This window comes from Meleagris gallopavo, chromosome 14 (genome assembly GCF_905368555.1).
Source record: "Meleagris gallopavo chromosome 14, MGAL_WU_HG_1.1, whole genome shotgun sequence".
In the NCBI taxonomy this organism is placed as follows: Eukaryota; Metazoa; Chordata; class Aves; order Galliformes; family Phasianidae; genus Meleagris; species Meleagris gallopavo.
Genome location: NC_139417.1, coordinates 16,648,276 through 16,662,915, shown reverse-complemented (window position 1 = coordinate 16,662,915; position 14,640 = coordinate 16,648,276). Strand labels below are relative to the sequence as shown.

Genomic DNA, 14,640 nt, shown 5'->3' with positions numbered 1-14,640 from the left:
AATTAGAACTATGTTAACAAATCTTTCAGGCTGTAGGAAGAGAAGGGCCTTACAGTTATTTTGATTTTTGATTATTAATTGTGGCTACAACTGACTTATGACAGACACTTCACATTCAGCCAAAGCAGTCCTCTCATACCAGGTATGTACTACACTGCATGAGATGTTTATCTCTAACCCCATCAAAAATATAATTGAACTGAGTTGTCTGCAAGCTACAAAGATCACGACTGAAGAGCAGAAGATAAAAAACCACCTGCATCATGCCCTGCACACTTCTGCTGGAGGTCAGGATTAGGTTCAGTCTCAGCCTGTGAAATGAGCTCTGTTCACTCAGCATCACCCTGAACCTATTTACAATGCAATCTGCTCTGATCACACAGGTCATTCATCTAGATCCCACGCAAATTAATTTAAAGCCTCAGCTTTAATCAAAACAATTCTTGTTCATGTTACAAGATGTGTATTTTGATCTCATCATAGCCCAAGTTTTAGACCCCTCACAGTACTTCATCATTACTGGCACATGGCTTTGTTCACCCATTTACAGCTAACTCCTGAAGTTCCATTATGAAATAATAACAAATACACATGAACAACAAACAAGAGAAAACTCTCACTGGGATGCTCCCTTTAGGACTCACCAGCTCAATCGCCTATGCTGACAGAAATGAATCAAAAGAGACCTGACACTTCACAACTATTTGAGCTCTGCAATAACCAGTTTTTCTTCTCTCTAAAATAAAGGTGTTACAAAACAAGGTGCCAGTAGCTATTAAAATGATCAGCTGAACTTACAATGGCAAAAGTTCATGTTAAAAATCTCAGTTTTTATCTCGTTATGAGAAACTGCGCAGTGAAAAGGATTGGCCAGTGTTGTACAGTGACAGTGGTAAATGACATTTTCTCCCAAATCCTAGTTTAACACCTTACTTTACCCTGCATTACTCAACAGAAGGGAACAGTCACGTAAACTGCTTTCCAGAGCAGCTTGTTTGTTAGCAGCCGTTTAAGGATGAGGTAATGCTGGATAGCAGCTTTACAACTTCAATGCACTGCTGCAGGTTTCATCTTGGTTACAAATCCCTTTCAGAAAGGGAAAGAAGCAGGTTATTACCTCTGCTAGTTCACTTAACTTGCTGCACTTTATGTTTTCTATCCAATCTCTCCAAGAAGAAAAATGTCACAAAATAACCACCTAAGTCCTTTAGAATTACAATGCAAACTCACATACAAGTAGTTTCCGTCTAGTTAGGATTTTCAGAGCAACAAAACATCTATCATGCAGCTCATGGACTGAAATGGTGCTTTTGAGGCTACTTCAGCTATCAGTTAAATACGCATTGATTTTTTATTTATTCTTCTAAAGAGAAGAGATACATTATTAACTAGGCAACAGAATAGAGGAGCTTTCTTGGAATTAATCCAGCCTGTCACTAAAAAGCTGAACAGAACTCCTTAGCAACTCAAGGGGAGGACTTCACTCAGCAAGCTCAGTGGCCAGCCTTTCAAGAAAAGGGTATCAGGACAGAATCTCTTCTCTCTGTAGTTTATGCTGAGCACAGTTGAGAGTTCACAGAATGGACTAGGGACAGACGACACTGCTTAGTCCCAACAAGTTAAAAGCAGAATGAAGAGTGCTTATGGGATTGCCCAAGCAAGTTTTATCCTTTTTTCATCACACTTGAAAGTCACTGATTTCTTCTGAGAGATTCACAATCCACAGCCATGACAGAAGAACTAGCAAATACCACCCAACACTGCCATATTTCTTCAACAGTTGAATGATGTTCCCACTTGAAGTATTAAATCCATAGTCCAATTAGAGATGCAGAACAACAAACAATGTACATTAGTTTAATGAATACATTCTAAATTTGTTCACACTTACCTTGTAGGCCCAGCTCTGATCCTGCTGACAACATACTGTAGAACTGGAAACTAGGAGCAGTCAGTTCAGTAGAGGTAGGATGTTTTCAAAAATGCTTTCTTATTCATAGAGGCAAAGTTTGTCCTTGGTGCAAATTAAAACAATCTGTATGCCATTTCCAGCTTGTGCTTACTGACATCACCAATGCAACACAGACAGATACAGAGAAAAACCAGCACGGGCCTGTAAAGGAACAACAGAGTGAGCAGTTAGCACAGCAGCCAAAAAGGCACATCACTCCTCTTTAGGGTGTTACATAATCGTGTCTATACTCAGAGACATGTAAAACAATATTCACTCATATTTTGCAGAAGCATAAATGAAAACACAAGTTTCAGGTAACAGAGCATGAGCCATTGATTACTTGATAAAGCACAAAACAGAAGCTTACCAGAAAATTGACTCTTGCCTGTTTGCACAAGACAGCTGGCAGGCCTGATTTAGCTAGGAAGCAGACAGGACAACCTAAACACACACCTACAGCCCCACCTCAGAGAATCTCTGGATGCAGTGAGTTATTCACACCACTTCCTTTGAGGAGTACCTCTGGTACGTGACCTCTCGCTCACACACAAATCAAGTAGGCACAGCTTAAGCAGCTCCAGCACACCAGCTGTCTATAAGCATGGCCTACAAGTGCAAGGAAACACAGCCTGGCCTCACTGGCAGAGTGAGGATCACTTGGATTGCAAGTCACTACTTGAGGCCATAACCTCACTGAAGTTAAGCTGTGTTTGACCATCAGGCATTCCTACCAACAAACTTTTTACTTCCTTCCATCCCCAGAAAGAATTAAAATTCCCTTGAACATCTTGTATTCAGCAAAGGCCAATGCCAGCTGAATGAAAGGACAAGTCATATCTGCTTCCCTGCAGATCAGCCTGCAGGGAAAACCAGAGTGCCATGCATCCATCATGCCCCCAGCTAACGGGCAGACAGCTGCCAGTTTGAGGCTGCAGAAAACCCAGTCAATGAAGTGCTGGAAAACAGCAGCACACTGCTGGGCATCCAGACTTATTCAGCTTCTTGCAAAAACACCATCGAGCAGAATAGCTTCTTCTCAGAAACATGTCCTTGTGCCAAGTTGCTTTTGTGTTATCATAGCAAACAATGAGGTTCTTCACACTTATCTCCTGTATAACATAGGCCAGATAGGACATCCCATAAATAACACTGGAATTAGATTTGAGCTTCAATAAAGGCATCTGATCCTCATTACTATAACGCCAAAGTGGATGATACTAACCAGCCAATCTGCCCCTTTTACTTCTCTTCATAGAGGTGAGCTCCTCAAACCCACCACCATCCCAGAGAACTAAGGGTTTTAGCACCCAGCTTACCCACCCCATCAGATGGCTGTGATGCAGAGTGGGGCGTGCTCCAGATAAACATTTCCATGTGCAAACTTCAAATATACATTTCCAGCTGACTGGTCCACACAGAATACAGAAGCTCAGAAGTGCACTACAAATGCATTTGGATGCCACGTCACTTTCTGACAGGTGCTGGAAGCAATTCAGGAAAGTTGCATTAATGCAACTTTAAAGCAAGAGGACTCCAGGCTAAATAGAAAAAAATAAAATCCAGAGGGAAGTACATACAAACTGACAGGGCTCTTATGTCAGGCTGGTCATTTTGCCTTTTCTCCTTTCCTTTTTACTTCTCCCTTCCAGAGGGACTCAGGCATTAGGCTGAGTGTTGAACTGTCAGTTCAGATTTTCAGCCTTACGAGATGGATTTCCCTCATGACTCGAGTCATGCCCGTAGTAACCTTTTGTGACTCTGTGTGTGTAGTTAATCATATGCAGCTACACTGAACTTGACTGTCAAAAGGCTGAGTAAATATAACTACACTCTCGTTATCTTGTTTAAAGGTAGAAAGATTAATTTGGATTCTGACTGGAAATACTGATTCAATGAATAAGCCTGAAATGCAGTGGTTTTCAATTACACTAAGAAATTGGTCTTTTGAATTTCCAAATTATGCGAGGCGAAGCACATTCAATTTAACCTATACGTGGGGGATATATTTGCCATCTTCATAGCACTCTATGACAGCAGGTAATAAACTACAAGGCAAGAGAAAAAATGTAATGTTGGCTGTTGGTGCCCTCCAGGGGCTGTGCAGAGTATAGCTTTCAGTCAAAACCCATTTTTCTTCTATTTTAGCACATACAATAAATTTCACATCTTATGGCCCTGCTATAAGAGCATGGGTGCTACTATTCACGTTACCCTCAGAGGAAAAACTCTATCTGTGGTCCCACTGACACTGGGGTGTTTAATCAAATAGGAGCAATGCAAAGGACATATGCATTTGTATCTGAGTACTCCAATTTCCTTTCAATTCCTGAGAAAATAAGGCTTATATACAATCATGTTGTGCATTGGTCTGCTCCCTTCCATTAACCTGGAATTCTTTGCCTGGATTCCAGTGAGCAAAGGAAAAAATTAAACGTCATGAATATACTGCTGCTTGAACTCATGAAAATAGGCATTGAGAAATGAAAGCAAATGAAATTCGTGTCCTGAGAACTGGGAGACTCAGTCCCTATACTCACTGCAGAATGAGCCTTAAGGTGCAAAGCCCAAAGGAAACTCAAACTCGTAGCTTCTCTACCTGGCATGAGTTACTACTCGAGCCCATTTTGGGCTGCAGCTTTACAAGGATTCCTTTACTTTCCAGCCTCATTTGGAATAGCACATTTTTGAGGGGTAGTTACTTTCTCCAGAATTAGAACTCAAACTTTAAGTATGCTAGAGGTAACCATGCCATATTAAAATCACATCCCTTTTCCACCCTCACAGCATTATTACCTAATGAAATCTTAGCTGTGGACTGCTCCCCTTTCACTAAAGTTGGTATTGAACTTCGTGTCAGGGACTTTGTGTACTTGTTAAGAGTTTTCAGCCCACTGTGTCTGAACATTTAAACTTGAAAGGAAAGATTTTAAGGACTAGGAGAACTCAAAGACTTTGATATAATTAATATCAGATAATTGTTCCTAGTCTTTCTCCTACCAATTTCAAGTGGAAATAAGTCTGCAGAACTAGTGAAGATCATCTTGGTGCAATTACAATCTATGATGAACGATCCAGCTTCAGCAGCTCTCCTCAAGATACGGCACAATGATTTTAAACAGGAAACCTGTAGCAGCAATGACATAACATCAATTCCCAGTATTTAACATGCCTACAAGCTAGAACATGCATTCTTGGTTTGCTGCTACATTTGACCACATAGTTCATGGATGAAAAATTACTTCAGAAATCAGAACGGCAGGTAATTAGCAACACATTCATGTCTTCCATTACTTTGTTTTGTTCTCCTTGAATCATTTCCCATCCAATGCTTTCTCGCTGTTTTCTAAGTTGATTTGTAGATACTTCCAAACTCAAAAGCAGCTTTGCTTCTGGCAATGCTACTGCACTGTTTATGCAACAAGGGACGTTTGAGTTGAGCACAGTCATACACAACTAAAATCACAATAATAAGCAGTTAAAAACCTAAACAGGTTTTCTGAACTACACACCAGTCCAACCTCAGTGGAAATAGAGCTCTATACTGTCATATATCAATTATTATGAGATAAGCACCAGCTAACACCTAAAACAATGCACCAAAGCATTTGGATTTTGGCCCGTGAGGGTCCTGAGACACTGCTAGGGCTGCACACCCTTATTTCTGTGAAGGCAATAAGAAGGGAAGTTTTACTCCACTGAGCCTGCATCATCCGAGTCATTTCCACTTATCCCTAGCTAAGATTAACACAGAGGTTCTTGAAGAACGATCTCTAACATGTTTCACTGCCTTTCACTTGCTGAAATACAAGAAGTATGCGTGCACGAGTATCTTCATCATCTGCAAATCGACGTGAGACAGTTCAGCAGCCTTTCCAGTGCTGCCCCTGGTGAGAAGCGCACCCTCAGCACAGCGCCTGCAGGTGGCATCGTTTTCCTGCATATTTCCAATCCATGCCCTCCAGTCATACTCCGAGGGGGTGTGGAACAAGAAGCAAACTTTCTGAACAAAAAGATGTTTCAAGCACTACGTACTGATTTCTGATTTATCTTATTCAAAGCCATCAATTTAAACAACTGCTTTATTTTCCCCAGGCTGAGCTGGGTGTGGTTTAGAAAATATTAGCAAGATAACATTAATGCTGTAGAGCACAAAGTGAATTAGAGCAGATTGACAACAAAATCCACAACACGGAGCTCTGAACTGCAGAATATGAAGGCTCATGAAAGGACAATTCACATTCATCATCATAGTAGCAAATATCTTCGAACGACACAGTTATTCCAAACTTTGGAATTCAAGTGCAGCTGGTGTTTCTACGTAGATGGTATTTCATTACAAAGTTTTTTTGCAGAATGACTGATCTTTTCTTCAGAGAAGATATTTTATATCTACTGCCAGTTAATCACACAGTGCTGGTGTAGTCTCTCATTATCCCCTACCTCCAGGTGGAAGAAATTGAAAAATCAGTATTTCAGGAGGCTTAAGTTGCGTGCATTTAACTTGAAACACCTTTTAAAATGTTGTATCCACTTTCAAGAAAGCAGCGTTTGTATTTTTCCTTTCTTCGGCCACCTGAGAAAAGTTAACCCAGCACACAGCCAGGTCTCTAACATCAGCATGCTGACAGCATTAAGGACTTTTACACGCTAAGCTTTTCAACTTGTGATTAGTTTTAGTCAGATTCCCACACGCTGTGGCACGTGGCAAAGAAAAAAAATACTTTTTTTTTTTTTCTCTCCAGGTAAGGTGCTCAGACCATGCAGCTGCAGGGCCACGTCAGCCAGCACAGCCAGCAGGGATGGCAGATGGGGCAGTGCAGAGGAAGGAATGCCTTCAACTCCACAGTACTTTACCAGCTCATAGCCACTATCAGATGTAGGATCTCAGAGTATTTACATTGAAAGTACCAGGACACTGATTGCGGTAGGAAAATACACACAGATATGTTTATGCTCGGCTCTGCTGCCAAACTGCCTAAAAATGGGAAAGAACATTTGAGGCCTAGCAACTAAAATTAATGGCTCCATAGCAAGGCTGCAATACCTTGGCCAGAGAACTGAGTGATTCAAAGCATGTGACAGTATTTCAGTAATCATAACTTCTTTTGAAAGTAAAGCTACAGCTAATCAGGGTGGTCTTGTTTCCCTTAAATACATTAAGAAGTTATGAGTTCAAGCGCTCGTTACATCAACACAGCACTTCTTAAGCACTGACAGCAGTGGATAACGTTGAAGGGCTTTCAAGATGCTGATGCTCTCGGTCCTGTGGTCTTTTCCTTAATGGCTCAATTACTTCATTCAACAGCTAGAAACACGAAGCTTCTAGTTTTTCTGCTCAAGGCTTCCTGCTGCCCTTCACTGGCACAGAGTCTTGCTGAGCTCGGAAAGGAAATCAGACGACCCATATGTATCAGCATATTTTCTCCCGAGTTCAAATTTAAAGCAGACAATGTACACTAGAATACTAATTTAGATTAGGTATTTCAGAGCAGCATAGTAGTTTCCTAAAGTTTTCCTCCTCTTGCTTCTCGCTTCGTTAATCAACTCAGCCCTGCCAAAGTACACTGTAGGAAGGTGTCTGCAGCTGCTGTGGTCTGGGCATAATCATACCTCTGAGATGAATATTTACAATCCTGTCTCTTCTTTTAACAAAAAGGCAAGCAAGCAGCTGCCTGGCAGTGCACAATGCTGCAGCTAACTCCTCCAGCACAAGGACAGTTCTTGTACTAAAAAGAGAGTGAAGCAAAGGGAAGAGCAGCACATAAATTGCGACAAGTGCAAGGAAAGCAGCAGCCCTTGAAGAGTGCATTCAGTGAGAAGCCTGGAGAAAAAGCCATTGCTTACCAGGCAGCCAGCCCAGGTTTAAAGTGGAAGGGGGGGATCCGCATACACCTCAGTAAACATGGCAATGTGGGGAACACAGCAGAACCCCGCTCTCCTCCAATCTTTATCAGTCTCTCCATAACCTCTTACTGTGAGGTACCACCACCAAGCAGCAGGATCCTGCTGTGGGGACACCACACGCATCTCTCCTCCCTGCTCCACACCAGGGGCTGTATGACAGACATTTGCCACCATTGAGCCAAGGGGAAGAAATAACAGAGTAACAGCTGCAATGCCAAGAAACTCCTGACATCTGCAGTATTTGAGCAGAGTAACAGTTTTCATCACTCTGTTCTTACATAGGACACAGCAAGTTTAAACACATGCCAGAGATCTCCCAAACTTCATGCTCCTCCAGAACCCCAGCACATGCCCTTTGCTAGCTGCCTCCCCTGCATGCAAGGCACACCTGAGTTCTCTGATCACCTTGATGGTCTCAGCCTCACTGATTAGGCTAGAAGTAGTAACAACTGTCTCGTTAGCAGCAGAGCACAGCTAACAAGAAAAACCTCATGGTATTTCAATTTCAAAAGGTTTCTTGGTATTTTATTTCTGATTTACACTTCCCACCTTTATGGTGATTTTAGCCACAAGAAATTGTAGCAGAGACTTTGTTGTTTATAATGCTCTTGGTTTCTGCTACAGCAGCAGCAAGGTAGCAGTTCCACACTATATCTTTAAGTGACAGAATACTTTAAGTGTTCACACTAAGGCACGCAAAAATTACTAAATGCATCCAAATGCTTTGTCAGATCTGGACAGACGTGTCTAATTTTAATACACTTGCACACTCTGATCTTTGCATGCCACAACTCTTGTTTCTCAGCTGAGAGCAGAGTGTTGGAAGCAGCTCTTGCACTGCTTATCTTTGCAATGATCAAATCCGTTAAGTACCAGCAGGGCCATGCACATACTGAAGGATATACCCTCTGTACATTTCCAGATGCAGTTCTTCACATTCCCTTCAAATATGATACAAAGAATTAACAAGAGTTCTGCATGTCATTCCAAGAAAGATACATTTGTTGGACAGTGACCTTTCATCAGCCTTAGAAAATTTTTGCCAAGCTTAATCAGCTCAGGACTGACAGGATGTAACAATAAATAAATGCTCTTAAGCTGTATAAGAACTCCAACAGCAGAGACCAAGCTTATCCCTCGCTGGGTGCTTCAGTAGGCACTGTGCCCATACATGTGGTCTTACAGCCTGACCCATTACAGCTTGCATACTCTCAACAAGCCCTGCAGTGGAAGGAAGGAGCCATTTTGCAGCATTAAGGATTAAATTATTTTAAATATATCCCTCTCGCTTTCTGGATCAGTCGTTTCCATTTACATCACCACCCACCTGGGCAGAAAACTGGTAATTATGCTTTTACACAGATTAGATATTCAACATTTACTGATGATGTTTAGTGCTCAGACTCAGACACACCAGTTTTGAGCAGAAAATTATTCCTATTTTCCGCAGAGAAAAGCATTTGTGTTCATTGAACAGAATAAGTATTTTCCCCTACAAAAACTGCACTGGCTGAAGACCAAGAGCAGCCAGATTTCAAGCCTGTTCCAAAAACTTCCCCTTTAAATGCCTCTAAAAGAAAAGAAAGAGTTCCTATTGGAATTACTGCTAGAGCTTAAAGACCTTCAGATATCAAGCCCTAGAATTATTCAGTTCTTCTGCACTGTGTAAGAGCAGTTTCAGAGCATTTGTAGAGGTGGGTTTTTAAACATTAATTAGTAAGCTTCTCTCTCACTCCCAGGTCTGTGAGAACACATTCTGTACAAGTGGAATCAAAGCTAGGCTTGCAGAGGAATTAACACTTGAAGTCTTTGAGGATTTTATTCTTTTTCCTCTCAACACAAAGACGCTGCTAATTCTCACACTAGCATCAACACACCATCCCAAGGCAGCCCTACTCACAGTGCACACAAAAGCCTCGTACTCACCCATTCAGAGGATAGAGGCGAGACTAGCATCAAGAAACAAACCAGATCCTGCCACGCAAGAGACAAAAGCAAAAATCAAATTTCTACAGCCCTCTAACAGGGCACAGAAACTGTGCCACAACTCAGGCTGACGCTGCCCGGCTGCAGGCAGCCCTATGTGGACGCCAGCCCTCTTCACACTCATCACCTCCAGCTGCAGGAGGACCAGCACCTGCTGCACGTTATACCAGCCCAACCCCACCTGCTTGACACAGCTGTGCTGTGCTGCAGGCTGTGGGCTCCAAGGGCATGTCCCCAGCATCAGATGGGCTTGCTGCTGGTTATTCACCACGTCTCTTTTGGGGGATAATCTCAGGGACACTCCTGTGCACCCCTGGAGCTTTGTGCAGAGGTAACACCAGATACACAACATCAGGATTTGTCTCCTTGGAAGCCTTAGGGCAGCTCAGCTCGCTACTTTTAGACCTTTTTATTCTATGAAAAAAATGTTCTAAGTTCAAAAACTCAGAAGAAATTGCTTAAATATTTGGATTCCTATCAGGTTAAAGTGTTCAGGATTTTGAACACCTTAACTTCTTCCTTTGTGCCAGCACATGTATGTAGCACATGAACAACAAACAATTTAACAAGCCCACCACTTGCAAAGACTAACCTACAGATTTGAATGAGTATTCACTTAAGTTTGGTAAACACACTGAGACCAGGTGAACAGCACTGATGTAATTTAAACGATGCTGTAAAATACTCAGCTGTGACTTCAATCCAGCAGCACAACTCAAGGCTCGCTGTTATGCCTGAAGCAGAACCTCCATATTCCTGTTCTGTGTTGTGCTATAGCAGCTTCCCACTCTTGCAGCTCTCACCCAGCATTCCCATTTTCAATTGCCTAAAGAGAAACCACCTACAAGGCAGGCTGATAGATTATTCCTAAGAATTAGGCTGGAATCTTGGCATTCTCTGTTTGACATACAGAGCAGAAGGCATTTCATGAACACTACCTACTCCCATTCTTAAAAAACTTCAAGCTCTTCCAGGTTTCCTTCAGTAAATTGGAGACTATTGTGCACGTGGAAAAAATAAGATAAGAATCTGCTAAAATCAAACATTTCAGTGCTGTTAGTTTGGAACAAAAATGTATAAAGTGTATAACGTAATTCACATCAGATGGAAACTGTGCTGAATTTTTTTAAAAATAAAAGTTGAATGGAGTCCTTCCCTTACTGTTACATTTCCCCATATGCTTTTCAGTCATCTACAGACAATGCTTCCTTTGTGAGAAACACTGATACAGCATAGTAATACAGCATACAGAATTAGTTATTAAAGTTATTTCATTTACAGATATTATGTTCACCTCTACCAGCGTGAGCAGGGTCAGCTCTTATTTCAAAAGTCATACTGAATGGCCTACCAAGGAAGTCATATTTCTTTCCAAGAATGAAACAGTTAAGCAGCCAAGATTTGTTCCTGTGTGGGAATCTCTTCCTTAGGAAATAACGAACAGTACAAATGGGTTTTACATGGGTGCCCATCTGCTGACTTACGTCTCAGCGAAGGTCCTGAGTGGTACCTGAAGTGCTCTTTCTTCCTCAAGTTATGGAACGAGGAGGAATTCAGAATTTGAAAGTAGTCCAGTGAAATAACCCAACCATGTTTGCTAATGAACCACTTTACTGCTTTCAGCAAGGGAATGCTGTAAGATTCCTTAATCTACCTGCAAATTGATGATGATTTCAACAAGGTATGTGCATGAATTGTACTCCCTGACAGCAGCCACCCATGCATGACTGATCAGCATCCTACCTTGGGTGTGTCAGAAATGCAATGATATGACAAATTCTCTTTGTCATACTTCAGTTTTAGCTGGCTGTAAACACAAAGCAGGTGTAAAGTGGAAGAATAAAAAATGCCAGCCGTCATGGCAGATATTGGAGAAGAGGACTGTGAACAAAGGGCTAACAGAAAGGATCCCTAGGGCCTGGCGTTCTGCAAATAGGACTGTCTGTAAGCCCTTCCGTCTCTCCAGCAGACAGTCAATCACAGGATAATTCACTCCAACTGTATCACATTAAACCGTTAGTTGGGTTACACCTAGAGCTATGTTTCATCAGTCTTCAACAAGTTACAAGAAATCTGACCAGAGTAAACTTTTCCTCACCCACAGCTCCACAAAGGCACATTAGCTGGTCTCAGAAGGATGATCTATCTGTATTACTGCACAAACGACAGCCAGACTCAAAAGATTCTTCACGTCTTCCGAGTTTTATGTGGTTCTTGTTTACATATGTATGTCCCACCTGGTACCAAAGAAGGATATGTGTGTTTGAAATATGCTTTCTGCCTTCATTTTTAGGCTCCTGATTAGCTCTGAAAATACCACCTGTAGAGATGACAATCAAAATCAGAGGACTGTTTTAGGACATGTACCACTGATGCCATCTACATAGAGTGGTAAGACCAAGAAGGCACATTCTCCCCACTCAAGGCAGCAATCAAAACTGAAGATTTCTGACTGACTTTCAAAGTAGCAAAGAAATGATGTCCCCAGGCTTCTGATCCCTGGTGAAGGACATTAAGATCAGCAATTGCTTCAGTACTTTTAAGAAATGGCTTAGGCCACAGCTTAGAAAAACAGGAGACTACTTTTGATGTAATCATCACTGGTGAACTTCTGCTTGCTCATTTGTGCTCCAAGGTAGTATTATGTCACGGTCAATTTGGATGCACTGAAACATTAGAGTTAACTGACTGTAATCCCATCTTCCCAACATTTACTGTAAGCTATCTCAACTAATGCAGCAGAATTGCACAGAGGAACAAAATTTCCTACGTGCATGCTTTGCAAATAATGACTTTAGTTTGCATCCAGCTGTGCAAAAGCTGCACTGAAGTACAATAGTAGGACACCTCAGGTGTGAGCAGTGGTGTAAGATGCAACCTTCTCAAAAGTCAGGGCGACAGATCTTGCCCTCCTTCACTCAAGCAAGGCCTCAAACACACTCATCTAGTGTGTCAAGACTTGAAGCTTAACATCAATATCTCTTTTTCAGAAATCACACAGCGAAATCATTTCTAAAAGCCACTACAGGCAGCGCACATGAAATTCAAGTAAAAGTGCAGGGCCCTTGCTTTTTCTGAGATGAAAATTGAAAAGATTATAGTTTTCTTAGGCAAACTATTATTTGGGGCAGTGCTGTTTTATTGTATAGCAGCCAATAATCACTGATTTACCTTCGATCTCACTAATAAAGCCAAAAAATGTTGCTGTGCTACCTTCTGCTGTTACCTCTTCAGTCAGCTTTGTAACTTCCAGTGCCCACTGATTTAGTAGAATCCAAGCACTGTAACTGCCTCTCTTGCTTGGCACAGTCCTGAACTGAAGTCCACTCAGGCTATAGGAGCCCTCACTCCAACAGTTTGGGAAAATACAGTCTGAAACCTACCAAAGTTAATAACAAAATATTCACTCACTACACTCGATCCTGAGTTAAGATTTTCTTTCTCATGCCTGATCCATGACCTGTGCTCTCTATGAGAGCTTATCTGCAGCTACATCTTTCCCATTTTTGCTTTCAAGCCTTTATACAGAATGTTTTCAAATACAGACCACATGTGTTTTAATATACTGAACTTAAATTTCATTTTACAGAACCCAAGCAACTATACTTAGTAATTTCTTTTCCCTTAGATCTACTCATTTGTTTTTTGTTTTTTTTTTTCTTTTTTTTTAATACCAGTACTTACTGTACTTAATTTTCTGATGTGGCCTCACTTCAAGTTTTGACATTTTGCTGAAAAGCTTCAACAGCAATTAGTCAAAACACGATGAGATTTTGATTTTCAGCTTAATCCATACCAGAGCATAGACCAAAGCAGTTTTCTTCTAGTGAATACAGACTTTCTAATTACACCGACTAATCACAGGAATTGTAAGAGTGTTAGAGGTGGAGCAGGACCTCTCTGGGTGCATGGCCCAGCCTAATGAGCAGGATTCAATGCTCACTGAAGCTAACTGGCAGCTTCCACACCAGCAGCTGTGCAAGAAAGCACATGGGAAGTAGGCTCCCCTCCCTCCCTTGGGAAACCTTGGCTCCATTTCACAGTTCTCATTGAGCCCCCCCTGCATTTAGACTTCTCTCTTTCCTTTAGAATCAGCTTTGATGATCTCCCAACACTTTCTGGTTTAACCTTTTGCTACTTTTAAGAAATATGCTGACTGTAACCAATTGAATTAACTTACCAGTGCTGAGCACAATGTCTCCGGTGGTTATGGCACAGACTGGATGACCAGAAACTGAGACTGATGCTATAAGGCTTCGTCTCCAATCCCATTGCTAAAGGAGGATATTTAACTCTATCCCTTAACTGGTGCTGACTTAACTCTGAATCCTGAGCGTGTCCATGTGGAAACTAATGGGCCTCTAGACTTTAAAATCCATGCAGCTGCCATCTCACTTCTAAACACAGAAAACACTGTTTTCTGTAACACTGTTCATTTTCTCCCATTTTGGGAATGTTGCATCTGTAGTGGAGATGCACAAATACTGAAGACCCCAATTCAGATATTCATACAAAACTTAAAGCCAGACAGATTTCCAGGAACCACATCAGAAACCATGGCACAACCCAGCATGTTCCTCGTGCTGGGGGAAGACCCGCAGGAGATTGCAGCCTGCTCTGCCAGCACTGTTTCAGCCAGGGACAGAGCGATTCCAACTACCCTGACAAGACAGTTTTCCAGATGGCGAGTGCTATCAGCCCAGCAGCAGGAGAGGTACCCAGGCCAACATGCAATACATGGCCACACAAGCTGTAACAGCAGTGAGACAACACAGTGTGAGCCAACGAGCTTGTGC

General features: G+C 41.8%; 1 long non-coding RNA gene across 1 annotated transcript in view; it reads right to left on the bottom strand.

The window, feature by feature from the left end:
• Positions 1-14,640, bottom strand: part of LOC104913199 (uncharacterized) — a 139,867-nt gene that overhangs the window by 109,622 nt on the left and 15,605 nt on the right. The window contains exon 2 of the long non-coding RNA XR_004161340.2: positions 1,892-2,113. This is a non-coding gene — a long non-coding RNA (uncharacterized LOC104913199). The remainder of the gene's footprint in view (positions 1-1,891; positions 2,114-14,640) is intronic.